This window comes from Canis lupus, chromosome 12 (genome assembly GCF_003254725.2).
Source record: "Canis lupus dingo isolate Sandy chromosome 12, ASM325472v2, whole genome shotgun sequence".
NCBI classification, from domain to species: Eukaryota; Metazoa; Chordata; class Mammalia; order Carnivora; family Canidae; genus Canis; species Canis lupus.
In genome coordinates this window covers 20,733,528-20,760,725 of record NC_064254.1, presented here as the reverse complement: position 1 = coordinate 20,760,725, position 27,198 = coordinate 20,733,528, and the positions used below count along the sequence as shown (strand labels likewise).

At 37.8% G+C, this 27,198-nt stretch overlaps 1 long non-coding RNA gene and 1 pseudogene across 1 annotated transcript in view; one reads left to right on the top strand and one right to left on the bottom strand.

The window, feature by feature from the left end:
- The window catches only part of LOC118350433 (uncharacterized), a 37,732-nt gene extending 11,455 nt beyond the window's left edge, over positions 1 to 26,277 (top strand). Inside the window, exons 2-4 of the long non-coding RNA XR_004804211.1 lie at positions 17,192 to 19,589; positions 23,802 to 23,884; positions 25,636 to 26,277. This is a non-coding gene — a long non-coding RNA (uncharacterized LOC118350433). The remainder of the gene's footprint in view (positions 1 to 17,191; positions 19,590 to 23,801; positions 23,885 to 25,635) is intronic.
- Positions 13,740 to 13,842, bottom strand: LOC112641897 (U2 spliceosomal RNA; annotated as a pseudogene).
- Positions 26,278 to 27,198: the final 921 nt, after the last annotated feature.

The following is a 27,198-nucleotide window of genomic DNA, read 5'->3' as shown; positions in this document are numbered from 1 at the left end:
AATTTTTAAAGAAACTTCCATGCTGTTTTTCACAGTGGCAACACCAATTTACATTCCCACCAACAGTGCACAAGGGTTCCCTTTTCTCCACATCCTCACCAACACTTTGTTTCTTGTCTTTTGATTCTATCCATTCTGACTGGTGATAGGTGATGCCTCACTGTCGTTTTGGTTTGCATTTCCCTTATGATAAGTGATGTTGAGCATCTTTTCATGTCTGTTGGCCATCTGGATGTCTTCTTTGTAAAAATGTCTGTTCAGGTACTTTGCCCATTGTCTAATCAGATTATTTGCTTTTTTGGTGTTGAGCTGTATAAGTTCTTTATGTATTTTGGGTATGATCCTTTTATCAGATATTTTATTTACAAGTCTCTTCTTCTTAGGTTGCCTTTTTGTTTTGTTGGTGGATTCCTTTGCTGTGCAAACACTTTTTAGTTTGATGTAGTTTGAACAGGTTTCTTTTGCTTTTGGTTCCCTTGCCTGAGGAGACATATCTAGAAGAATGTTGCTAAGGCTGATAACAAAGAAATCACTGCCTGTTTTCTTCTAGGATTTTTGTGGATTCATGTCTCACATGAATAATACATTTTGAGTTTATTTTTGTGTGTGCTGTGAGAAAGTTGTCCGGTTTCACTCTTGCATGTAGCTGTCCAGTTTTCCCAACTCCATTTATTGAAAAGACTGTTTTTCCCCATTGTATATTCTTGCCTCCTTTGTCATAGATCAATTGACCATAAAACCATGGATTTGTTTCTGGTATATTCTGTTCTGGTATATTCTGTTCCACTGGTCTATATGTCTTACTGTTGATTGCTACAGCTTTTTTTTTTTTTTTAAAGATTTTATTTATCCATTCATAGAGACAGAGAGAGAGAGAGGCAGAGACACAGGCAGAGGGAGAAGCAGGCTCCATGCAGGGAGCCTGACATGGGACTCGATCCCGGGTCTCCAGGATCACACCCCAGGCTGCAGACTATACTAAACCGCTGCGCCACCAGGGCTGCCCTGATTGCTACAGCTTTGTAGTATATCTTGAAATCTGGAGTTGTGAAACTTTTGGCTTTGTTCTTTTTTCTCAAGATTGCTTTGGCTCTTTGGGGTCTTTTGTGGTTCCATATGAATTTTATAGAACTTTGGTTCTGTGAAAAATGCAGTTGGTATTTTGATTGGGATTGCATTGAATCTACAGATTGCTTTGATTAATGTAGACATTTTGACGATATTAATTCTCCCAATCCATTAGCATGAGATGTCTTTCCATTTGTTTGTATCATCTTCAATTTCTTTCATCATTGTTTCAGTTTTCAGAGTACAAGTCATTCACCTCCTTGGTTGTCTGTTCCTAGATATTTATTCTTGTAGTTCAATTTTCTTGTAGTTCAACAATTGAAATTGTTTTCTTAATTTCTACTTCTGCTACTTCATTATTAGTGTACAGAAACAATCAATTTCTGTGTATTAATTCTGTATCCTGCAAGTTTACTGAATTCATTTATTCTGATAGTTTTTAGGTAGTATTTAGAGTTTTCTGTGTATAGTATTATGTCATCTGCAAGTAGTGACAGTTATATTTCTTCCTTACCAATTTAAATGCTTCTTATTTCTTGTCTGATTGCCGGGCTAGGACTTTAGTATTATGTTGGATAAAAGTAGTGAGAGTGAACACCCTTGTCTTGTTCTGATCTTAGAGGAAAAGCTCTTGGTTTTCATCATTGAGTATGATGCTAGCTGTGGGGTTTGTTATAAGACCTGGGTCCTGCCTTATGTGGCATTTATTATGTTGAGGTGTATTCCCTCTAAACCCACTTCATGCTTTTATCATGAACAGATGTTGAATTTTGTCAAGTGCTTTTTCTGCATCTATTGAAATAATCATAGGATTTTCATCCTTGGTTTTGCTGATGTGTTATATCATGTTGATTGATTTTGTGAATATTCAACCATCTTTGCATGCCCAGAATAAATCTCACTAGATCATGGTGAAAAATCCGTTTAATGTATTGTTGAATGTGGTTTGCTAATACTTTGCTGAGGATTTTTGCATCTATGTCCATCAGGAATGTTGGCCTATGGTTTTACTTTTTTAGTGTCTTAGTCTGGATTTAGTATCAGGGTAATGTTGGCTTCATAAAATGCATTTAGAAGCTTTCTGTCTTCTGTTTTTTTCCCATCCTCCCCCCACAATAATTTGAGAATAGGTATTGACTCTCCTTTAAATGTTTAGTAAAATTCACCTATGGTACATCTGGTCCTGGACTTTTGTTTGTGGGAGGTTTTGACAACCAATTCAATCTCATTACTAGAAAACAGTCTGTTCAGAATTTTTATTTCTTCCTGACTTAGAATTTTTAGAAAATTGTGTATTTCTAGGAATTTATCTGTTTCTTCTAGGTTGTCCAATTTATTGGCATCTAATTTTTCAGAATAGTCTTATAATCCTTTGTATTTCTGTGGTGCTGGTTGTTACCTCCCCTCTTTCATTTCAGATTTTATTTATGTCCTCTCCCTTTTTTCCCCCTTGAGTCTGTCTAAAGGATTATCAATTTTGTTTATTTTTCAAAGAATCAATTCTTGGTTTCATTGATCTTTTCTATCTTTTTCAGGTATTGCTTGTTTGTTTTTAGCCTTTATTTCTGCTCTAATCTTTATTATCCTTCCCTCTACTAACCTTGGGATTTGTTCATTCTCCTTTTTCTAGTTCCTTTAGATATGAGGTTAAATTGTTTATTTGAGATTGTTCTTGTTTCTTGAAGTAGGCTTGGATTTCTATGTATTTTCTTCTTAGAACTGCTTTTACTGTGTCCCAAAGATTTTGGATTGGTGTATTTTCATTTTTCATCAAGTTTTTAAAATTTCCTCTTTCATTTCTTGATGAGAAGAAATGAAAAAAACATGCTGTTTTAGTAGCATGTTTTTTTGGCCTCCACATGTTTGTGCTTTTTTTTTTCTTGTGAATGATTTCTTTTGGTTCTTACAGCTGTGGTTGGAAAAGATGCATGATATGATTTCAGTCTTCTTAAATTTATTGAGACTTGTTTTGAGGCCTAACATATGACCTCTCCCCGTGAGCGTTCCATGTATACTTACAAAGAATATATATTTTATTGGTTTTGGATGGAATGATATGTATAAATCTGTTAAGTCCATTGAATCTATTTTGTCATTCAATGACACTGTTTCCTTATTGATTTTCTGCCTGAATGGTCTATCCTTTGAAGTAAGTGGAGCATTAAAGTCCCCTACTATTGTATTATTGTTAATTTCTCTCTTTATATCTGTTAATATTTGCTTTATTTATTTAGATTCTCCAATGCTGGGTACATGGAAATCTATATTCTCTTGTCAGATTAATTCCTTTACCATAATATGATGTCTTTCTTTGTCTCTTGTGATAGTCTGTGTTTTAAAGTCACTTTGTCTGATCTCAGTATTGGTACATTAGCTTTTATTATTTAATTTTTTTAGTATAGTTAAAACAAAATGTTACATTAGTTTCAAGTGTACAACTTAGTGATTTGACAAGTTTATGATATGCTATGTTCACTGCAAGTTTAGATACCATCTGCTCCATTACATCACTATTACAATATTATTGATTGTATTCTTTATGTTCTGCTTTTTATTCCCATGACTTACTCAGTTCATAACTGGAGGTTTGAATCTTCCTCTCCCTTTCACCCATTTTGCTCATACCCCACCTACCCCTCTGGCTGTCATCTGTTTGCTTTTCTGTATTGATATATATATATATTTGAGAGAGAGATAGTGAGAGACAGCACAAGCAGGAAGTGAGGAGAGGGAGAAGCAGGCTCCTTGCTGAGCATGGACACCACCACCCCCTCCCCTGCCCTGGATGCATGGCTCCCAACACAGGGTTTTTCTTAGGACCCTCGGATTATGACCTGAGCGAAAGGCAGATGCTTAACTGACTCAGCCACCCAGGCACTCTTGTATTTATAGTTCTGATTCAGCTTCTTGTAGATACATTTTTTTCAGATTCCACATATGGATGGAATCATATTTGTCTTTCTCAGTCTGACTTATTTCACTTAGCATAATAGCCTCTAGAAACACCCATGTTGTCTCAAATGACACATCTCATCCTTTTTTATGGCTTTTTAATATTCCTTGTGTATATATGTCATATTTTCCTTTCTACTCATCTGCTGATGGACATTTAGGTTGCTTCCATGTTTTGGCTATTGTAAATAATGCTGCAATAAACATAGGGTTAAGTAATTTTTAAAGTACTTTTAGTAGGTTTTTTCTTGAGTTAGTGATTTCATTTTTCCTGAGTAAATAGTGGAATTATTGGATCATATAGTATTTCTATTTTTAATTTTTTGAGGAAACTCCATACTGTTTTCTTTTTTTTTTTTCTAAATGAACTCACTAACTACAGTTCTCTGAATCCCTAGTTCTTTTTTTTTTTTAAGATTTTATTTATTTATTCATGAGAGACACACAGAGAGAGGGAGGCAAAGACACAGGCAGAGGGAGTAGCAGGCTCCATGCAGGGAGCTCGACATGGGACTCAATCCCGAGTCTCCAGGATCAGGCCCTGGGCCGAAGGTGGCACTAAACCGCTGAGCCACCCGGGCTGCCCTCCATACTGTTTTCCACAGTAGCAGTACCAATTTACATTCCCACTAACAGTGCACAAAGGGTTCCCTTTTCTCCATATCCTTACAAACAATTGTTATTTCTTGTCTTGATTTTAGGCATTTTAATAGGGGTGAGGTGATGTCTCATTGTGGTTTTGGTTTTCATTTCCCTGAGGATTAGTCATATTGAGCATCTTTTCATGTGTCTGTTGGCCATTTATATATCTTCTTTGGAAAAATGTCTACTCAGGGCCTCTGCCCATTTTTTAAAATCAGATTGGTTTTTTGATTGTATGAGTTCTTTATATTTTTTGGATATTAACACCTTATTGCATATACCTTTTTGTAAATATCTTCTCCTGTTCAGTGGGTTGTCTGTTGTTTTGTTGATGGATTCCTTTTCTGTGCAGAAGCTTTTTAGCTTCATGTAGTTTCAATCATTTATTTTTTGCTTTTGTTTCCCTTGCCTTAGGATGTATCAAGAAAAATGTTGCTATGGCTAATGTCAGAGAGACTACTACCTGTGTTCTCTTCTAGGATTGTTATTGTTTCAGGCCTTATGTTTAGGTCTCTTTTTTTTATGTTTAGGTCTCTAATCCATTTTGAGTTTATTTTTGTATCTGGTATGAAAGTTATCCAGTTTCATTTTTTTACAGGGGACTGTTCAGTTTTCCCAGCACTATTTATTGAAAAGACTGTCTTTTCCCCATTATGTATTCTTGCCTTCTTTGTCATAGATGAATTAATGATATATCTATAGGTTTATTTCTGGGGTCTCTATCCTGTTATATTGATCTATGTGTCTATTTTCATGCCATACCATATTGTTTTGATTAATATAGCTTTCTGGTATATCTTGAAATCTGGAGCTGTGCTGCCTCCAGCTTTGTTCTTCTTTCTCAGGATTGCTTTGGCTTTACGGGGTCTTCTATGATTCCATACAAATTTTAATATTATTTGTTCTAGTTTTGCAAAAAATTTTGTTGGTATTTTGTCAGGCATTGTATTAAATCTGTAGATTGCTTTGAGTAATATAGACATTTTGGCAATATTAATTTTTCCAATCCATGAACATGGAATATCTTTCCATTTGTGTAATCTTCAATTTTTTTCATTAGTGTTTTACATTTTCAGAGTACAAATCCTTTACCCCTTTAGGTAAGTTTATTCCTAGGTATTTTATTCTTTTTGCTGCAACTATAAATGATGTTGTTTTTTACATTTCTCTTTCTGTGATTTTGTTAATGTACAGAAATACTACAGATTTCTGTACATTAGTTTTGTATCCTGCCACTTTACTAAATTTTTAAATTACTTCTAGTAGTTTTTTTGCTGGAATCTTTAGGATTTTCTATGTATAGTATCCTATCATCTGTGAATAGTGACAGCTTACCAATTTGGATGCCTCTAATTTCTTTTTCTTGTCTGATTGCTGTGGCTAGGATTTCTAGTACTATGTTAAATAAAAGTGGTGAGAGTGAACATCGTTTTCTTGTTCTTGATCTTAAAGAGAAAGTTCTCAGGTTTTCACCATTGAGGATGATGTTAGCTGTCGGTTGAAAATTTCATATATGGCCTTTATTATGTTGAGATATATTTCCTCTAACCTCATTTTGTTGAGAATTTTTATCATGAATGGATTTTGAATCTTGTCATACTTTTTCTGCATCTATTGAGATGTGCATATGGTTTTTATTCCTGATTTTGTTGATATGGTGTATGTCATTGATTGATTTACAAATATTGTACCATCCTTACATCCTACAAATATATCCTACCTGATTGTGGTGAAACATCTATTTAATATATCGCTATATGTGGTTTGCTAAGATTTTGTTGAGTAATTTGGCATCTGTATTGATCAGGGATATTGGTCTGTAGTGTGTGGGGCTTTTTGTGGTGTCTTTTCTGGTTTTGATATCAGGGTAAAACTATCCTTGTAGAAGGTATTTAGAAGCTTTCCTTCCTCTTCTATTTCTTCTGAATAGTTTGAGAAGAATAAGTATTAACTCTTCAGTAAATATCTGATAGAATTCATTTGAGAATCCTTCTAATCCTGGACATTTATTTTTTGGTAGTTTTTTAAATTATTGATTCAGTTTTGTTACTTCTACTTGGTCCACTCAGATTTTTCTATTCTTGGTTTAGTTTTAGAAGCTTATATATTTCTAGGGATTTAGCCATTTCTTCTAGGTTGTCCAATTAGTTGGCATATAATTTCTCATAGTATTCTCTTATAGTGCTCTGTATCTCTGTGGAATCAATTGTTGCTTTTCCTCTCTCATTTCTGATTTTATTTATTTGAGTCCTTTTTTTTTTTATATCTTGTCAGGCCTGGCTAAGAACTTGACAATTTTGTTTATCTTTTCAAAGAAACAGCTTTTGGTTTCATTGATCTTTTCTATTTTTTTTTTTTTTTAGTTTCATTTATATCAGCTCTGATCTATATTATTTCCTTTCTTCTACTTATCTTGACCTTTGTTGTTCTTTTTCTAGAGCCTTTGGGCATAAAGTTAGTTTAAGATTTGCCTTGTTTCTTGAGACAGGCCTGTATTGCTGTGTACTTCTCTCTTAGAACTGCTTTCCTTGAGTCCCAGAGATTTTTGGACTGTTGTATTCTTATTTTCATTTGTCTCCATGTATTTTTTAAATGTATTTCTTCTTTGATTGCTTCATTGTCTCCTTGGATTTTTAGTATTATATTGCTTAGTCTCTGTGTGTTTTTTATTTTTCCAGTTTTTTCTTGTGACTGATTTTTTTGTGTGTGTGACTGATTTTTATTTCATACTGTTGTAGTCAGGAAAAACGCATATGATTGCAATCTTCTTAAATTTATTGAGGCTTGTTTTATAGCCTACTATGTGATCTATTCTGTAGAATGTTCCATGTGTATTTCAAAAGAATGTGTATTTTATTGGTTATAGATGGAATGTTCTGTATATATCTGTTCTGTGCATCTGGTCCAATGTGTCATTCAAAGATACTCTTTCCTTATTGATTTGCTGTCAAGATGATCTATCCATCGATGTAAGTAGAGTGTTAAAGTCCCTTACTATTATTGTATTACTGTGAGTTTCTCTCTTAATGTCCATTAATTTTTGCTTTACATATTTAGATGTTCTGATGTTGGGTGCATAGATGTTTACAATTGTTATATCCTCTTGTTGGACTGGTCCCTTTATGTAATGTCCTTCTTTGTCTCTTGTTACAGTCTTTGTTTTTAAGTCTATTTTATCTGATATAAATATTTGTACCATGGTTTTTTGTCACTTCCATATGTATGGTGAATGTTTTTCTATCCTTTCCCTTTCAGTCTGTATGTGTCTTTAGGTTTGAGGCAAGCTTTCATAGGCAGCACATAAATGTATATTTTTTATTATTCCATAACTCTTTTTATTGTAGCATTTAAACCATTTATCATGTAGTATGATAGGTATTTAGTTACTGCCATTTTAAAATTTTGTTTTCTCATTTTGTATTTCTTCTCTTGCTCTCTGTGATTATTGAGTATTTACAGTGTTTTGTTTGGCTTTCTTTGTCTTTATTTTTTGTGTGTCTATCATAAGATTTGGGTCTGTGGTTAACATGAGGCTCATATATACCATCCTAAGTAAATAACAGTTCATATTAATTTGATAGCCTTTAAGTTCAAATACATAAAAATTTTTTTTAATTGGAAAAGAAAAAAACTTTTTCCTCTCCTCTTCCCATTTTTAGTCTTCTCTTCACATTTTATGTATATGCTATCATGTTTTACATCTTTTTGTTTACATTTTTCTTATGTCTTATTATGGCCATTTCTTTTCCACTTAAAGCAGTTTCTTTCACATTTCTTGTGAAGCTGGTTTAGTCGTAATGAACTACTGTGTATTTCGTTTGGGAAACTTTTTTTTTTTTTAGTTTTTTTTAAGACTTTATTTATTTATTTGAGAGAGAGAGAGAGAGAGTGCAAGCAGGGTGAGGGACAGAGTGAGAAACAGACTCCCCACTGAGCAGGAAGCCCAATGCAGGGCTCAATCTCAGGACTCCAGGATCATGACCAGAGCTGGAGGCAGGTGTTTAACCAACTGAGCCATCCAGGTGCCCCCCCCCCCTTTTTTTTAGTTTTTTTAAGTTTTTATATTAATTCTAGTTGTTAACATACAGTGTTCTATTAGTTTCAGGTGCACAATATAGTTATTCAACAATTCTGTATGTCACCCAGTACTCATCACAAGTGTGCTCTTTAATCTCCATCACCTATTTAACCCATTCCCAGACTCACTTCCTTCTGGTAACCATCAATTTGTTTTCTATATTAAGAGTCTGTTTATTAGTTTGTCTCTTCCCCCCCTTTTGTTTGCTGTGTTAAATTCCACATATGAGTGAAATCATACAGAATTTGTCTTTCTCTGACTTATTTTGCTTAGCATAATACTCTCCAGCTCCATCCATTTTGTTACAGATGGCAAGATTTCATTATTTTTTATGGCTGAGGGGTGTGTGTGTATGTGTGTGTGTGTGTATGTCACATCTTTATTCATTCATTAGTCTGTGGACATATGGACTGTTTCCATAATTTGGCTGTTATAGATAATGCTGCTATACACACCAAGGTGCATGTATCCTTTTGATTAGTATTTTTGTATTCTTTGGGTAAATACCCAGTAGTGCAATTGCTTGGTAATAGGGTAGTTTTATTTTTTACTTTTTGAGGAAACTCCACACTGTTTTCCAGAGTGGCTGCATTTCCAGTGGGGCTGCAAGTTGCATTCCCACTAACAGTGCACAAGTGTTGCTTTTTCTCTATATCCTTGCCAATACCTGTTGTTTGTTGTGTTGATGATGTTGGGAGTTTTTTGATTACTGATTTAATGTCTTTGATGATTATCAGCCTGTTCAAATGTTCTGTTTCTTCCTGTCAGTTATGGTAGTTTATACATTTCTAGGAATTTATCCATTTTTCCTAGGATGTCCAATTTGTTAGCAAATATTTTTATAATACTCTTATAATTGTTTGTTTTGCTGTGCCTTTATTGCTATTCCTCTTCTCTCATTTGTGATTTTTATTTATTTGAGTCCTTTCTCTTTTTTCTTCTTGATAAATTTGGCTAAAGGTTTATCAGTCTTATTGATATTTTTTCAAAGAACCAGCTCCTGGTTTCATTGATTTGTCTTATTGATTTTGCAGTTTTTATATCATTTATTTCTGCTCTAATCTTTATTATTTACTTCCTTCTGCTGGTTTGGGGTTTCATTTGTTCTTCTTTGTCTGGCTTCTTTCGGTGTAAGGTTAGGTTGTTTGAGATTTTTCTTACTTCTTGAGGTAGGCCTGTAGTGCTATAAACTTCCCTCTTAGAACCACTTTTGCTGCATTCCAAAGGTTTGGACCTTTGTGTTTTCATTTATCTCCATGGACTTTATTTCTTCTTTTGTTTTATTTCCTGGTTGACTCTTGCATTGTTTAGTAGCGTGTTATTTAATCTCCACTTATTTGTGGTGTCTTCAGATTTTTTTCTTGTGGTTGACTTTTAGTTTCATAGCTTTTTGGTCAGAAAAGATGCATGGTATGACTTTGATCTTTTGGAATTTGTTAAGGCTTGTTTTGTGGGCTAATATATAATCTGTTCTGGAGAATGTTTCATGTGCATTTGTGAAGAATGTGTATTCTGCTGCTTTAGGATGGAATCTTCTGAATATAGCTGTTAAATCTGTCTAGCCCAGGGTGTCATCCTCAGCCTTTTTGTTGTTGTTGTTGATTTTCTGTTTAGATAATTTGTCTACTGAGGTAAGTGGGGTGTTAAAGTCTTCTACTATTATTGTATTATTATTGATTCATTCCTTTATGTTTGTTATTTACTGTTTTATGTATTTGGGTGCTCCTATGTTGATTGCATAAATATTTAGAATTGTTATATCTTCCTGTTGGATTGCCCCTTTATTATTATATTGTGACCTTTGTCTCTTGTTACCATCTTTATCTTTCTTTTTTTTTTTTACCATATTTATCTTAAAGTACATTTTGTTCAATATAAGTTTTGCTATTTTGGCTTCATTTTGACATCTATTTGAAATTTAGTAAAAATTTTGCCATCCCCTTACTTTCAATCTGAAAGTGCTTCAGGTGTAAAATGAGTCTCTTGTAGGCACATAAAGATGGGTATTCTTTTTTTTTTTTAATCCATTCTATCACTATCTGGGAAACTCTATTTCTCTTTCAAACCTACATTATAACCTTACCAAGTACACTATTCTTTGTTGTAGTTTTTTTTCCCCTTTCAGCACTTTGAATATATCCTGCTCCTCTCTTCTAGCCTGCAAAGTTTCTGCTGAAAGATCAGTTGATAACCTTATAGGTTTTCCCTTGCAGGCAATTTTCTGTTTCTCTTGCTCCTTTTAGGAGTCTCCCTTTATCTTTAATCTTTGACATTTAATTATCTGTGGTGGTGTGAACCTTCTTAGGTCATCTTGTTTGGAATTCTTTATGATTCTTGGACTTGGATATCTATTTCCCTCCTTAGGTTGGAGAAGTTTTCAGTTATCATTTCTTTAAATATGTTTTCTATAACTTTTTCTCTCATCATCTTCTGGGATATCTATGATATGAATGGTTTTTTGTTTGATGTTGTCCAAGAGATTTCTTAATCTAGCCTCCTTTTTAAAAACTCTTGTCTCTTTTCATTGTTCAGCTTCTGTGCTTTTCATCTCTCTGTCTTCCAGATCAGATCACTGATATATTCTTTTGGATCCTTTTATCTACTGTTGATTCCCTCCAGTGTGTGCATTTTACTTATTGTATTCTTGAGCTCTGATTGATTCTTTTTAAAAATTTAAAAAATATTTTATTTATTTACTTATTTAGAGAAAAAGAGAGAGAGTGAGCAGAGGGGAGGGAGAGGGACAAATGACTCCCCACATTGAACACGGAGCTCAATGTGGGGCTGGATCTCACAACCTTGTGATCCTTGAGATCTCACAACCTTGAGATCCTTGTGATCATGACCTGAGTTAAAATCAAGACTTGGATGCTCAACCAACTGAGCCACCCAGGCATCCCCTGATTTCTTTATTTAAAATTTATTTTAGGGGTGCCTGGGTGGCTCAGTGGTTGAGTGTCTCCCTTCAGTCCAGGGCGTGGTCCCAGAGTCCCAGGATTGAGTCCCACATCCAGCTCCCCACAAGGAGCCTGCTTCTCCCTCTGCCTGTGTCTCTGCCTCTTTCTGTGTCTCACACAATAAATAAATAAAATCATAAATAAATAAATAAATAAATAAATAAATAAATAAATAAAATTATTTATTTTAGAGAGAGTGTGAGTACACAAGAAGGGAGGGGAGCAGAGTAAGAGGAAAATACAGAATCTCAAACAGACTTTGAGCTGAGTACAGAGATGCACAGCTCAGTCTCATGACCCTGAGATCATGATCCAAGCCAAAACCAAGAGTCAGAAACTTAACCAACTGAGCCACCCAGGTGCCCCTCTGATTCTTTTTAATATTTTCTATCTCTTTCTAAATGTCTCGGTGAGTTCTTCCATTGTTGTCTCCCATCCAGTGAGTATCTTTACAGTCATTACTTTACATTCTTTATCAACTGTATTTCTTATCTTGGTTTCATTTAATTCTTTTACTGAATTCTTTCTTGTTCTTCCTTCTGAAGCATATTTTTCTTTCCCCACTTTGTTGGACTTGGTGTTTATTTCTATGGATTAGGCAAACAACTACTTCTCCTAAACTTGAAAGAATGGTCTTGTGTATGGTGACTTCTATGCAGATTGTGTGCACTTGGTGACTTACGGTGCCTGGGGCTGTGGATGTGTATGCTGGTTACTCTTTTATTTTTTAATTTTAATTTTTTTTTTTGAGAGAGAGAGAGTGCACACAAACCAGGAAGCAGGGGCAGAGGGAAAGGAGAGGCGGGGGAGGATTTTAAGTAGTGGAGCTCCATGCTCAGTGGAGTATGGGGCCCAACAAGGGCTTGATCTCATGACCCTGAGATCATGACCTGAGCTGAAACCAAGAATCAGACACTTAACTGAGTCATCTAGGTGCCCCAGCTAGTTACTCTTTGAAACAGTGGTATGTCTCCATGTCTTTTGCTGTTCTCTTGCTATTTTATCTGTCTTTGGTTGTTTAGTAGCTGTTCAGTCAGTTCTCAGTTCTTTGTGAGGGATTATTTCATTAATAGGTGTAATTTGGTGTGTTCTGAGGAAAAGGTGAGTTCATAATCCTCCTATGTCACAATATTGAACCAGAACCTATTAGCAATGCCTTTTGTATTAAGTAGATGACCAGTTTCTTATAAAAGGATGTAACTGGGAGCAGCCAGATGGAAGAGATGCACATGGCAGGGTATGTGAAAAGTGCACAGAGCTTCCATGGTCTCTAAGCAAGCCATTCTCTTTAAATCTTCACTTATTCATCAACCTGGAAGTTCTGGCTTTTTTTTTTTTCTTCTATTTTCATGCTGTATCTTTTTCCATTTTTTCACTTTTAGTCTCTATGTCTTTTAAATTGCTGTCTTTAGGTCTGAAGTGAGTCTCTTGTAGGCAGCATATAGATGGGTCTTGTTTTTATTTATTTTGCTACACTATGTCTTTTGATTGGTACATTTGAACCATTTACATGTAAAGTAATTATTAAGGGATGCCCAGGTGGCTCACTGGCTGAGCATCTGCCTTTGACACAGGTCATGATCCCAGGTCCTGGGATTGAGTCCTACATCAGGTTCCCTATGGGAGCCTGCTTCTTCCTCTGCCTATGTCTCTGCCTTCCTCTCTGTGTCTCCCATGAATAAATAAATAAAATCTATTTTAAAAAAAGTTTGAACACATTCTAAAAGAACTTTTTTACTCTTTCTACCATGTTTTATGTATATATTATCATATTTTACATGTTTTTATTCAGAATTTTCTTCCAACTATGGCTTTTTCTTTTCCACTTAAAGAGGCCCCTTTAACATTTCTTCTAAGGTTTGTTCAGTGATGAACTCCTTTAACGTTTTGAGGGGAAGCTCTTTATCTCTCCTTCCATTCTGAATGATAAGATTGCTGGGTAAAGTGTTTTGGGTTGTGTTTTTTTCCTTTTGGCACTTTGATATATCATGCTATCCCTTCTGGCCTGCAAAGTTTCTTCTGAAAAATCAGTTGATAGCCTTATAGGATTTCTCTTATGTGTAACTTTTTTCTAGTCTCTTTACTACCTTTTAAACTGATAAGAAGATATTACACTTGATCTTAGCCAAAAGGCCAAGAAGCGATCTCTCTTACTACTTTTAAAATTCTCTCTTTATCTTTAAACTTTGATATTTTAAATAATAATTAAAATGTTATGGTGTGGGGTTCATCTTCTTCGCAACCCTCTGCTTTCTGAACCTGTATGTCTATTTATTTTCCTAGATTGGGGAAGTTTTCAGCTATTATTTGTTCACATAAGTTTTCTGCCCTTTTTCTTTTCCTTCTGGGATGCCAAAATGTGGACGTTCAGTTGTTTTTGTCCCAGAGATCCCTAAATTCTTTTTTTCTTTTTGATTTTTAGCTTGGGTGCTTTCCACCACTGTCTTCCAGATGACTGATCAATTATTCTGCATCCATTAATCTGCTATTGATTCCCCCTAGTGTATTTTTTATTTCAGTTGTATTCTTCAATTGAGGTTATTTTTTATATTTTCTATCTCTTTGCCTAAGTTTTCACCAAATTTTTCTTTTTTCTTTTTTTTTTTAAGATTTTATTTATTTATTCATGAGAGACAGAGAGAGAGAGAGAGAGAGAGGCAGAAACACAGGCAGAGGGAAGCAGGCTCCATCCAGGGAGCCCCACCGACATGGGACTCCATCCCGGGTCTCCAGAATCATGCCCTGGGCTGAAGGCGGCCCTAAACCGCTGAGCCACCAGGGCTGCCCTCACCAAATTTTTCTACTCTCCTCTTCAGTCCTGGGAGCATCTTTACAATCATTACTTTAAACTCTTTATTAGGCATATTGCTTACCTCCATTTTATTTAGTTCTTTTTCTGGGGTTTTGTCATGGTGTTTTGTTTGGAACCTATTCCTCTGTCTTCCCCATTTTGCTTGACTATCTATGTTTGCTTCTATGAGTTAGGTGAACAGCTACTTCTCCTGAACTTGAAGAATGGTCTTATGTGTGGTAATCTTTCGTGTAGACTGTGCCTGGTGACTTTGGCTGGGTGGCTGGTGCTGTGTCTGGCACAGGACAGATGATTTGGGGCAATCCATACTGGGGTTGACCTAGGGGGATGGTACTAAACTGAGCACAGGCCATAATGGTCCCTGGAGTCTCCACAGAGTTGGTGCCAAGGCAGGAGAACTATAGCTAAAGTGGGTGCATGCTGAGGTATTCCAAGGTATTCAGTACAGGGGGTGTCCTGGTGGGGTAATTAGAGTCAAGGCCAGCATGGGCCAGGGTGTCCTGAGGTGCTCCACACAGGGAGTAGACATCCTGGTAGGTGGCTGAAACTGAGATGGGGAGTGGTCCAGGGGTTCTAGGATTCTTACACAAGGAGTACCCTGATGGGGCAGGTAGAACTGAGGTAGGCACTGGCCAGGGCTTCTTGGGGTGCTCTGCCCTGGGGGTGCCTTGGTGGGGTGGCTAAAGCCAAAGGAGGTATGAGCCAGGAGGCTCTGGAGTGCTCTGTGCCAGAGGTGCCCTAGCAAGCTGTCTGGAGCCAAAGTGGTGTGGGCCTAGAGTATTCTGGTGTGCTTTGCACCTGTGTTACCTTGGTGTGACAGCTGGAGCTATAGTGAGCATTGACCCCAGGGATTTCCCAGTGTGTGCTGCACTGGGGCTGCCTGATAGGGCAACTGGGATGGGTGTGAATTAGGGGCTTAGGCTCATGAGGTGATAAGCCAGCTCTGGCACCCAGACCTTGTTCCTATCCATTGTGGAGAATGTCAACCATGGAGCTCACCAGCCCTTCAGATCCAAAGACAGTTCCAGCAGCCCGCGCCCCCACCCCCACCCCTCACCATTTGGTGGAGTTTTATAGGGCTGGCTCTTTTATATTCTAGTTGCTTGCTTATTTATTTATTTATTTATTTATTTATTTATTTATTTAATTTATTTGAGAGAGAGAGCAGAGAGTGGGAGAAGGGAAGGGACAGAGGGAGAAGCGGACTTCCCACTGAGCAGGGAACCTGACATGGGACTTGATCCCAAAATCCTGAGATCATGACCTGAGCTGAAGTCAGATGCTTAACCGGACTAAGCCACCTAGGTGTCCCAAGCTGCTCTTTTAAATGCAGCTTTTTTTCTGTGCCCCAGGACATTTGGGGCTGGTGTGGGCTCACTGAAGCAGCTAGCTGGTTATAGCCCATGGACTCTGCTCCCATGTGCATTATCAAGATGGAGGGGGAGCATAAACCATGGCACTCATGAGCTCCTCAGACCCAGAGTTCCAGCAGCCCCCTGCCATTTGGCAGAGTTCTATTCTAGGACTGGTTCCTTTATATTCTAGTTATCCTTTTAAAACACAGCTTTTTTTTTTTTTCTTTCTGTGCTGCAAGGATGATGAATCTGCTTATGATATCTCAGAACTATCCCTCCTCACGGCAGTTTGCAGCATGGGGGATGGCAGTTCCCTTCATAACCATGTCTCTCCACCTCTCATGCTGTTCCGATGTGGTCTATCTTTTGTGCAGAAGCTGGTTCAGTCAGCCATCAGTTTTTTAGGAAGAATTGCTTTATAAATAGGTGTGGAGGGATGCCTGGGTGGCTCAGCTGTTGAGTGTCTGCCTTCAGCTTGGGGCATGATCCTGGAGTCCTAGGATTGAGTCCCACGTCGGGCTCCCTGCATGGAGTCTGTCTGTCTGTCTGTCTCTCTCTCTCTCTCGAATAATAAAAGTTTAAACTAAATAAATAAATAAGTGTGGATTTGGTGTGTCCATGGGGGAGGTGGGTTCAGGGTCTTCCTACATTACCATCTTGGATCAGAACATAGTGATTATTTAATGTACATAGTGCAGAGGTGCTTGGAATCAGGAATTTAAAAGGAGTGGTCCCAGGCCTCAAAGAACCCAGACTTTAATAGAGGGACATCGATATGTAAGAATGTTAGAATTGCATGTGATAACTGATGAAGAGAACAAAGGCAAGAGAAATGCAGCTAAAATTAAATGTCCTTACAATTTTTACCCACTGATAAATACTCTAAAACTGCAGAGCGTAACATTCCTCAAGGAGCTCGTGGCTGCCTTAATGTTCATGTTTTGCTAGAGATGAAAAGCAACCTCATCTTAACAATAATAGCCAGGTCTCCAGGATCCTATCATTCTTCTCTGTAACATATTGAAATCCCTTTAGAGACTTGCGGTATCTCTACGCACCACGACCCCAAATTTAAAAGTACATAATCAGTGGCTCCTCACAATCACAGGGCAGCTCTGTCTGCCCATAGGTCCTATGCCTGTACTATAATCACCTTTTTGCACTGTAAAACGTCTCAAGAATCCTTTCTTGACCATTGCATCGATGGCCCCACATCATTTTTGATGGCTGGTAGGTACAGGGTTTCTGCATCTTCCTTCACCTGGACTTCAAGCCTTGGTGCAAACTTGGTGAGTTACTTCCTCTTCTCCTTTTACTCTCATTTCAGGGCTCTTCAAGGAGTATGGTCTTACTGGAACACTTTCATGTCGATTGCTCAGGCTGCAATCCTCTAGCCCCTGGCTCCTCTACGGGGAGGGGGGAAAGCCTGCCTTTTGACTGGAAGCTGTACCTTGGCCCAAATGGTAATAAGACCCAGAAACTTGATGCCCTCTCTTTATTCGTACTCTTATACAAAGCTGTCTTTCTTGGGCACAGGACAGCCACTTAAGTCACTAAGATGGTTGCTAATCTTAAGACTCCCACAGGAGGTTACCTTCTTATTGGTCTAATGTGATCCCCTCCACATCTCTGGTGTAGCCGCTTCTGGCCACAGGACCTCTGCCTGGAGCCACCGAAACCAGTAACTGATAGAATTAAAACCCAGCCAGGGACCATTTCCTGGGGAAGTCAGCTATTATGGCCACATGTGCTGGAATATCACTTAGACCATGATGGAGTTCCATCTTTATTCTTCTTCTTCAGTGTGCCCTACTGACTACTTAAATTGTAACATTAGGTATTTCCCCATGCAGATTCTTAACATTCTTCATGGGTTAACCATGGGTTAAGATGGCAGCACTCTTGGTCCACCTACCAGCACCTATTATATCCTGGGAAAAACAATAGGGAAGCAAAGGGATGTTGACATCCCTTCAGTAAACAAGTTGGTATTCATAATAGCCTTTTGAAGGATGCCTCTGGTTGCTTCGAACACTAGGAACCTTGACATTATCTTGAATAAGATGCCACCAAGCCGTCCAGGGGGGATTATGGTAACGGACTTCTCCACTTTTCTGGTAATGAGATCTTCCTCTTGAGGGAATCTTCCTCCCTTGGGGTATCTCTTAATCAATTGGAACCAATTTGGATTGTAAGATAAAGAAAAAAAGACTCATCTTCTTCTGCAATAATGCATGGCCTCGGTATTCCTTAGGAGATAAGGAAAAAATAGCCCATTAATGGGACAAAAACTTCAGTACTATATACCAGTTAGATCTCTTCTGCAGGAAACAAGGAAAAAGCATTGAAGTGCCCTGTGTTCAGGCCTTCATGGCCTTAAATCAATATCCTGATGTAAGGGCTTCTTACAGAATGTGTTTAGCCACTAACCAGGCTGATAAACCCCCTCTCAGCATATTGGATGTTGATTGTCTAAACAGGCCCCCTCCTCTTAACAAACTTGAGCTACTGGAGGAATCACCAGCCAGTGCAAAAACACTGGATCTGTTACTATCCCTCCTCTTTACAAGCCCCAAGTCCCTTCTGTTCCCAGCCTATCTGGACCTACCAGGAGAGGAACCCCTGTCTCCCAGGAGCTCCTTCTAAATCTGGACTATATCCCCTTAGGGAGGTTGCTAATGGAGAAATGAGCATTATTAGAGTCCATGTCCTGTTCTCCATGGCAGACTAGCCTCAAGTAAGACAATTAGGACAATGTTCTGAAAACCCTTCTCAATTTATTGAAGGTTCTCAGCAATTATGTTATGTTTGATTTGAACTCACTGTTGCACCCTTGAGGAAGAAAAACATATCTGGGTGGGGGCTCAAGAATTTGTTGATGAACTACCAGTCAGAGATAGAGGGGTAGGGGGGTAGAGGGTGTTGTTATCCCAAATACCCAACCACACTGAAATTATCAAGAGGGTAGCTAGCCAAAGAAAGGAAAGAGGAGACCATATGATCACTTGTTGAATAGAAGGAATGAAAAAAAAAAAGTATTTTCAAAATCTGTAAGCTTTATTAAAATTCAGGAAATCATTCAAGTTGCTGATGAAAATCTAGCTCTATTTCAAGGTTGTTTGATAGAAGCCATCCATAAAATATACAAATCTGGCCCCAACCTCACCTGAGGGAACAATTACATCACGCACACATATTCTAAGTCCGTGGGAGCCTGACAGCCACCGACAATGAACTAAAATGACTTTAGGTCCTCAAACCCCACCCGGCACCTACCAAAGGCCACTGCTGGAGTTTTTAATAATAGAGAGAAGGTTTTAAGACAGGAAAAGGACCGGAGAGCTAAAGTGCAGGGTAAAATACAGGCTCAAACATTGGCTGCCGCCATCGCGGATTCCCCACAACACCAGACTAACCAGGGGCCAAAGAGAAAGCCGGCATCAGGCCAAGGACCAGGTGAGATCCGTGCTACAGGGGTGGCCAGATCGGACATTGGAGCAAGGAATGTCCAAACAAAAGCTCTCCACCGGGGCCATGTCCTGTCTGTAAGGAAGAAGGACATCGGAAGAGAGACTGTCCTCATCTCCAGAGAGAGAGGAAGACAGGAACTCACTTCCCCGCCCGAGAGCAGGAACCTGAGGATCTGGCATGACGAGGCCCTGAGGCTGGTCCGGCTCCCTTTGACATCAAGATGACTGAGCCCCAGGTTACCCTGGATGTGGAAGGTAAGTTCAATTTGATCTTATTGATACAGGAGCCATTTACTCTGTTCTTATTCAGCACTCAGGCCCTAGTTAACTTTTTTTTCCCCTTTTTTTTCCTTTTTTTTTTTTTTTTTTTTTTTTTAAGAGAAAGTGGGGAGTGGGGAGGGTTAGAGGGAGAGAGAGAATCCCAAGTAGGCTCCATGCTCAGCACAGAACCCAACTCCCGGCTCTACCTCACAACCCCAAGATCATAATCTGAGCTGAAACCAAGAATTAGATGCCTAACAAACTGAGCCACCCTGGCATCCCAACCCATTTATCTTTCTAACCATAACATTGTTGGCCTAGGAAGCTAAAATATGCCATCAGACAATTCCTTTAACTTATAAATACAAAAGTCAATTGATGACTCATGTTTTTCTGGTCCTTCCATCCTATTCCACTCTATTACTTGGATGAGATTTAATTCATAAACTAAGAAGCAGTTTTGCTCTTACTAAAAAGGAGAATGACTTATTCTCTTTAACACTTGGAGAATTAAAACCTTACCCTGATAACCCTTCTAATATTTGGAAAGAAGTAAATCCACAGGTCTAGGGTTGCAATGTTCTAGGACAGCCTCTTAAAGACCAACTAGTTAAAATGATGACCTTAAAGGACCCAACCACTATACCTTATAAAATATATATATATATATATATGTGTGTGTGTGTATAATAGAGAGAAGGTTTTAAGACAGGAAAAGGACCGGAGAGCTAAAGTGCAGGGTAAAATACAGGCTCAAACATTGGCTGCCGCCATCGCGGATTCCCCCATATACATATATATGTGTGTGTGTGTGTGTATATATATATATATATATATATATATATATATATATATCCCTATATATGTGTGTATCCCTTAAAACATGAAGCAAAAGCTGGGTTATAACTACATATTATTAGGTTCTTCAAACATGGCATTTTAAGGCCTTGTCAATCTCCTTATAATACTTCAAGTTTACCAGTAAAAAAGCCAAATGGAAAATATTGAATAGCATAAGATTTAAGAGCAATAAATGAAACATTTGAATCTATTCATCCCATAGTGCCAAGTCCCTGGGGATGCTGACTCACAGTACTTGATTTTTATTTTTTTTTTTAAGATTTTATTTATTTGAAAAAGAGAGTGAGAGAACACAAGCAGGGGAAGTGGCAGAGGAAGAAGAAGGCTCCCTGATGAGCAGGGAGCCCAATACAGGACTCAATCTCAGGACCCTGGGATCATGATCTGAGCCAAAGGCTGATGCTTAACTGACAGACTCACCCAGGCACCCTTACAGTATGATTTAAAAGACACTTTCTTTTGCATCCCTCCAAGTGAAGAAACACAGCCATTACTTGCTTTTGAACAGGCCTCACCTTTAAGCCCAGAGGATGCTCAATTAACTTGGGACTGTCTTGCCACAAGGTTTTAGGGACCGCCCTCGCCTATTTGGGGCTGTACTTCGTAAAGACCTTGGTGATGTAGCCTTGCTTCAAGGGACTGTAATTCTGTATGTGGATGATATTTTAATATGTTGTCCCACAAAAGAAACATCTGATAGTAATTCTCTAACTTTTAACTTCTTGATAAACAGGATATCATGTCTCCCTAAAGGCACAAATATCTAAATAAAAGGTACAATATCTGAGATACAAATTAACACAAGGTTACCATACCCTGTCTACTGACAGGAAAAGGCTACATTAGTTTTTGGACTCTCAACTTCAAAGAAACAACTCCATACTTTCCTACGTATGGCAGGATTTTGCCACCTATGGATTCCTAGATTTGGATTCTTCAAATCATTGTATAATTCAAATAAAGGCCCTGATAAAGAACTTTTACTGTGGACTAAAGCCCAGCAGATAGGCTTTCAAACATTAAAAGCTAACTTTCATCAGCCCTAGCTTTGGCTTTCCAGATTTAGAAAAATCTTTTACTTTATAGGTAACAGAAAAACAGGAACAAGCTTTGGGGGTTCTTAACCAGAAATTAGGGAAAGAAACAAGACTGGTGCGCTATTATTCAAAGGCACTTGATAATGTAGCACAAGGGTGGCCAGCTTGTCTTCGAATGGTGGCTGGAACAGCCCTGCTGCTAGAAGAAGCTTCAAAACTTATGATGCAAAAAAAAAAAAAAAAAAAAAAAACTTATGATGCAATAGTCCTTGACAGTGATGATTCCATATCAGGTTCAAAGGACACCAATGGATGGCAGGAGGCTGATTTAGTAAATACCACGCTATGTTTTTTAGATATGTCAGAAGTAGTGCTTAAAACTTGTCAAACTTTAAACCCAGGTACCCTTATGCCGGACCTGACCATCATATTTCTATGCTTGGACATGACTGCTCAGAAATTATTGATCTTGATTATTCTAGCTGACCTGACTTAAAAGATTCCCCTATTGAAAATGCAGATAACTGTAGGTTTACCAATTGTGGTAGCTTCATGGATAAGGCAGAAAGAAAAGCTGGATATGCTATAGTTAGCTTAATTAAGACCATTGAGGCAAAAGCCCTTCCAGTAAATACTTCTGCTCAAAAGGCTAAAGTAATAGTACTTATTCGTGCTCTTCAATTGGCAAAAGGCCTAAAAAATAATATTTAAATTAATTCCAATTATGCTTTCCTGGTACTACGTGCCCATGGAGCAATTTGGAAAGAAAGGGAATTGCTATCAAGTTGTAACTCCCCAGATATAAGCCTGAAATAATTATCCTTCTTGAGGCCATAAATCTACCTAAGGAGGTGGCTGTAATTCATCTCAAGGGACATCAAAAAGATATGACCTTGGGCTCTAAAGGAAACAATTTGGCCGACCATGCAGCAAACAGGCAGCACAAAATAAATACTAAGTCTTACACCAGTTTTATTTGTCTGTAATTAAAACTATAAAGTTTTAATTCCACACAAGCCCATATCTTCAGTCTGTTTTATTTGAGCAAACATGTGAATGGGAGGGAGAGGGAGAAATCTTAAGCAGTCAGCTAAGAACATGACATAGGACTTTATTTCAAGACCCTGAGATCATGACCTGAGCCAAAATTAAGTCAGGCACTTAACCAACTGAACCATCCAGGTACCCTCATATCTCTAGTCTATTTAGACCAGGAGATTCACATAGTCCAGAAACAAGTATATTTTTAAAAATGCACAGGACTGCCTTGTTAATGACAGAAAAATATTCATACCCAAAAATAACTGATGGAAAGTAATACAGGTTTACACCAGGCTACTCATTTGGGCAAAAAAAAAAATTTGCTTTAGAACATTTAATTACAAATATATTTGATGGGATAAGTTTAACAACTATAAAACAGGTCTGTCAATCCTTTATTGTTTGTGCACAGGTAAATCTGGAAAGTGCAGTCTACTCCCTCCCTTTTGAAACCACTCCAATGACATGGAACATATCCAGGAGAGGACTGGCAGCTTGATTTCACATAAATGCCTCCTTGCAAAGGTTATTAAGTTCCTACTAGTGATTGTTGATACTTTCACTGGATGGATCAAGGCCTTTCCATGTAAAAGTGAAAGGGCCATGGAAATAACTAAGTTTTGTTGTGAGAAATTATTCCTAGATTTGGTCTTCCATGGTCCCTTCAAAGTAGCAATAGACTTTCTTTTACTGCACAAATAACAAATAGCATGAGCTTTGAAAATTAAATTTTTTCTACATTTATCCTGGCATCCACGATCCTCTGAACAGGTAGAGAAAGCTAATTACACTTTAAAACACCACCTTAAAAAAATAAAAAAAATAAAAAATAATAAAACAACACCTTACTAAGTCCAGAGACAGGAAAATTGGGTTACTCTCTTACCTATAAGACTTCTCCAAATGAGAACTTCTCCAGAAGAACCTATTGGTTATAAGATATTATACAGAAAACCATTTCTTACAGTGCGCTTGTAATTAGATAAAGATCATAACACTTTAATTATTCATTCGAGGCTGGTTTAATTAATAAGTTACTTAATGAATATGCTGATCAAATGCTCCCCAAACCTGATTTAACTATAACTGAAAATCCACCCCATGCAAGCCCTGGAGACACGGCTTATTTAAAAGATTGGAAGTCAAATACTGTGGGGGACTTAAATCCAAAATGGAAATGTTCATGTCAGGTCATGTTATGTACTTCTACTGCAGTAAAATTAGAGGGACTCTTCCATCTAAAATAAAACCTGTACTTCCTTCACAGGAAACCAGCGAACAAACTAACATGCCATCTTACTCCTGTGAACCTTTAGAAGATCTCAAACTCCTCTTCAAAAGACAATGAAGGTTGTATGTTTTCTCTTTGTTCTTTGTTCTCCAATTTTAACAGACCATTCCTTCCTACAATGGTACAACATTATGCTGAACTTCAAAATCAAACAGCTTGTTGGATTTGTAGATTTTTGCTTATGTCAAGTATATCCACATTGCCCTGGTGGTTTCCCCTTTACAGGGCACTGACTGGCACTCCTTATACACTTATACTTTAGATAAGATACATAATCCTAACACTGGCATATATTGTGATAATTCTATCACCTGAAAATACTTCTTCTTGGCCAATGATCAATATGACTTGGAACTTTCCAAGTCATAACCAGACTTTTTCATACCCTCAGACCATTAAGGTTTTAACTGAATTCACAAGCCTACAAATAAAAACGCCCGTCAATGACTGCCTAGATTACTAAACCCTACTTATCAGTATACCCAGGTTGGTATATACCGAGTCCAGGATGATTATTTATGGCTCACAACAACTACTGGACAATTCAATCAAAAGACAGTTTTATAAAAAAAAAAAAGAGTTTTATGCTGAGAACAAAAGATCATACATGTGATACCTATACAAACAGCACATGACATTTGGAATGGCTGGCACTAGAAGTATGTTCTCAAACCATTATTCTCCATGTTGCTGATTGCTTTGTTACTGGCTGGGCAAGGCAACTGGGAATTCGATGGCTAGCTCCAAACAGCCCCCAGCAGTTACATGGATCTGACCTGTGGCCCTGACTTCCTCCAGGATTGACAGGTCATTGTACCTTGGGTTTTTTTTTGTTTTTGTTTTTGTTTTTTTACTTGGACTGGGAGGCGCCTTATCAAAACCATCACTACTCTGGCTTATCTTCCAAATTTAAAACAATGATAGACATGATCAATATTTCATTGGTATGATCATTTAATATCCATCTTTGTTCCCTCAATAGAATTGGAGGGATATCTGGCATATGGAATCCTTTAACAAATATGTTATAGAAGCACTAAATGACACAAAACAGTATTTCCTTACTTAATGCTGAAGTTACAGCTCACAGATGCTTAAAGCAGTTCTACAAAATCCAATGGCCTAAGATATTTAACAGCTGCACAATGTGATACCCCATTATTAAAATGGAATGATGTGGGATGCTTGGGTAGCTCAGTGGTTGTGTCTGCCTTGGCTCAGGGTGTGATCACAGAGTTCCAAGATTGAGTCCCGCATTGGGCTCCCCACAGGGAGCCTGCTTCTCCCTCTGCCCATGTCTCTGCCTCTTTCTCTGTGTCCCTCATGAATAAATAAATAAAACCTTTAAAAATAAATAAATAAAAGGGAATGATGTATATATATCCCAGATTATCACAAAAATGTAACAGGATTGCTAAAAGATGTGAATATACTCAAACTGGCACTTTACATGATTCCTCCCTCTCCTTTTTTTTTTTTTTTTTAAGATTTCATTTATTTATTCATGAGAGACACAGAGAGAGAGAGAGAGAGAGAGAGAGAGAGAGAGAGGCAGAGACACAGGCAGAGGGAGAAGCAGGCTCCATGCAAGGAGGCCGATGTGGGACTCGGTCCTGGGTCTCCAGGATCACACCCCAGGCTGCAGGCGGCGCTAAACCACTGCGCCACCGGGGCTGCCCTCCTCCCTCTCCTTTAACAATTGGTTAAACTCCTGGACTGGAGGAGGATCTTGGTCAACTATCAAAGGTCTTTTTATTGGGCTTCTTTTTCTCATAATAATATTAATCTTATTTTGCTGTTTTTTTTCCAGTGTCTCCCTGCCTGATGCTGAGACTCTTTCACTACCATTAATTCAAGCTGACAGATGATCCTTTCTACTTGAGAAGATTCCCATATGTTATCTACCTTGGATTCAGCTGCCTCTGCCTTTGGTAACTCCTATATATAAATCCCCCAACTGACCAGTGTTGACTCATAGTAGGGACATCTCTATGCCCCTCTTCAGCAGGAAGAAATTACAGAAGATAAAACCTTCCAACCTCAGCAACTTTAAAGATTTAAGGGTCAAAATTGTTCAGGGGGAAAAATGAGAAGAACAAAGGCAAGAGAAATGCAGTTAAAATTAAGTGTCCTTACGATTTCAGCCCACTGATAAATACCTGAAACCTGCAGAGCATGACATTCCTCAAGAAACTCATGGCTGCCTTAAATTCATGTTTTGCTAGAGACTAACAACAACCTCGTCTTGACAATAATAGCCAGATCTCCAGGATCCTATAACTCTTCTTTAACACATGGAAATCCCTTTAGAGACTTATGTTATCTCTATGTACTTTTAAGTTTGGAGGGGGGCATGTAACCAGTCACTCCTCATAATCATAAGTGCAGTTCTTACTGCCCATGGCAGTCCTGTGTCTGTGCTATAATAAAAGCACCTTTTTGCACCATAAAATGTCTCAAGAATTCTTTCTTAACCATTGCGCTCCATAGCTGCACATCAATAACTGCTAGGATAGAAGTAATACAGGGTATTTAGGAAACACAGACAAGGGGTACATTCTGGTGGAGTCAGGGGATGTATTCCAGAGCTGCTGAGCCTGAGGTTAAGAGGGAATTCATTAGTTCCATGATTGGCTCAGTGATCCCTGCAGCCAGTTGCACAAGTTGAGAAGCTGTGAGGGTTGAGCTTAGCCCTGATCACTCGCTTGCTCTCACTGGTTTGTGATGTGCCTGTCCGTTACTGTAGTCACCTGCCTCATGTGGCTAGTCAGCATTTGAAATACAGCTAACCTACACTGCGATATGTGATAAAGGTAAATTATTTTGCAGATTTCAGAAATTTAGAATAAAAAAATCCCTTTAATGTTTTTATATTACACATTGAAATGATACTATTTTGGATACATTGAATATTTTTGAAATTAATTTCACCTCTTTTTTTTTTTTTTTTTTGCTAGTATTGCTCTAGAAAACTTAAAATTATTTATGTTGTTTAAGTTATATTTTGAACTAGGCGATGCTGGTCTAAATCATTGGTTCAACTCCAGTGGGAATCCTGCCCATTTGGGTTTTGATGTGATTCTTTTAGAACTAGACCTTGGCTCTGCCACAAACCAGTGTTCTGGAGTCAGCCCTGCTCCACTACTCAGTAACTAGGGTAAGCTTTGAGCAAGTTTAAACTCTCTTAATGCCAGGATTTTTTTTTGAACTTATAAAGCAGGGACAATAAGACTTAGGAGTTGTGAGCATAAACAATAATCCCTATAAACCAAAGCTCTTTGCTCTATATTTAATACATTTAAGCTCTTAAAATTTCTAAACAGCTTTATTGAGGTGTCATTTATAAATAATAAACTCTTAATGAATGTTATTA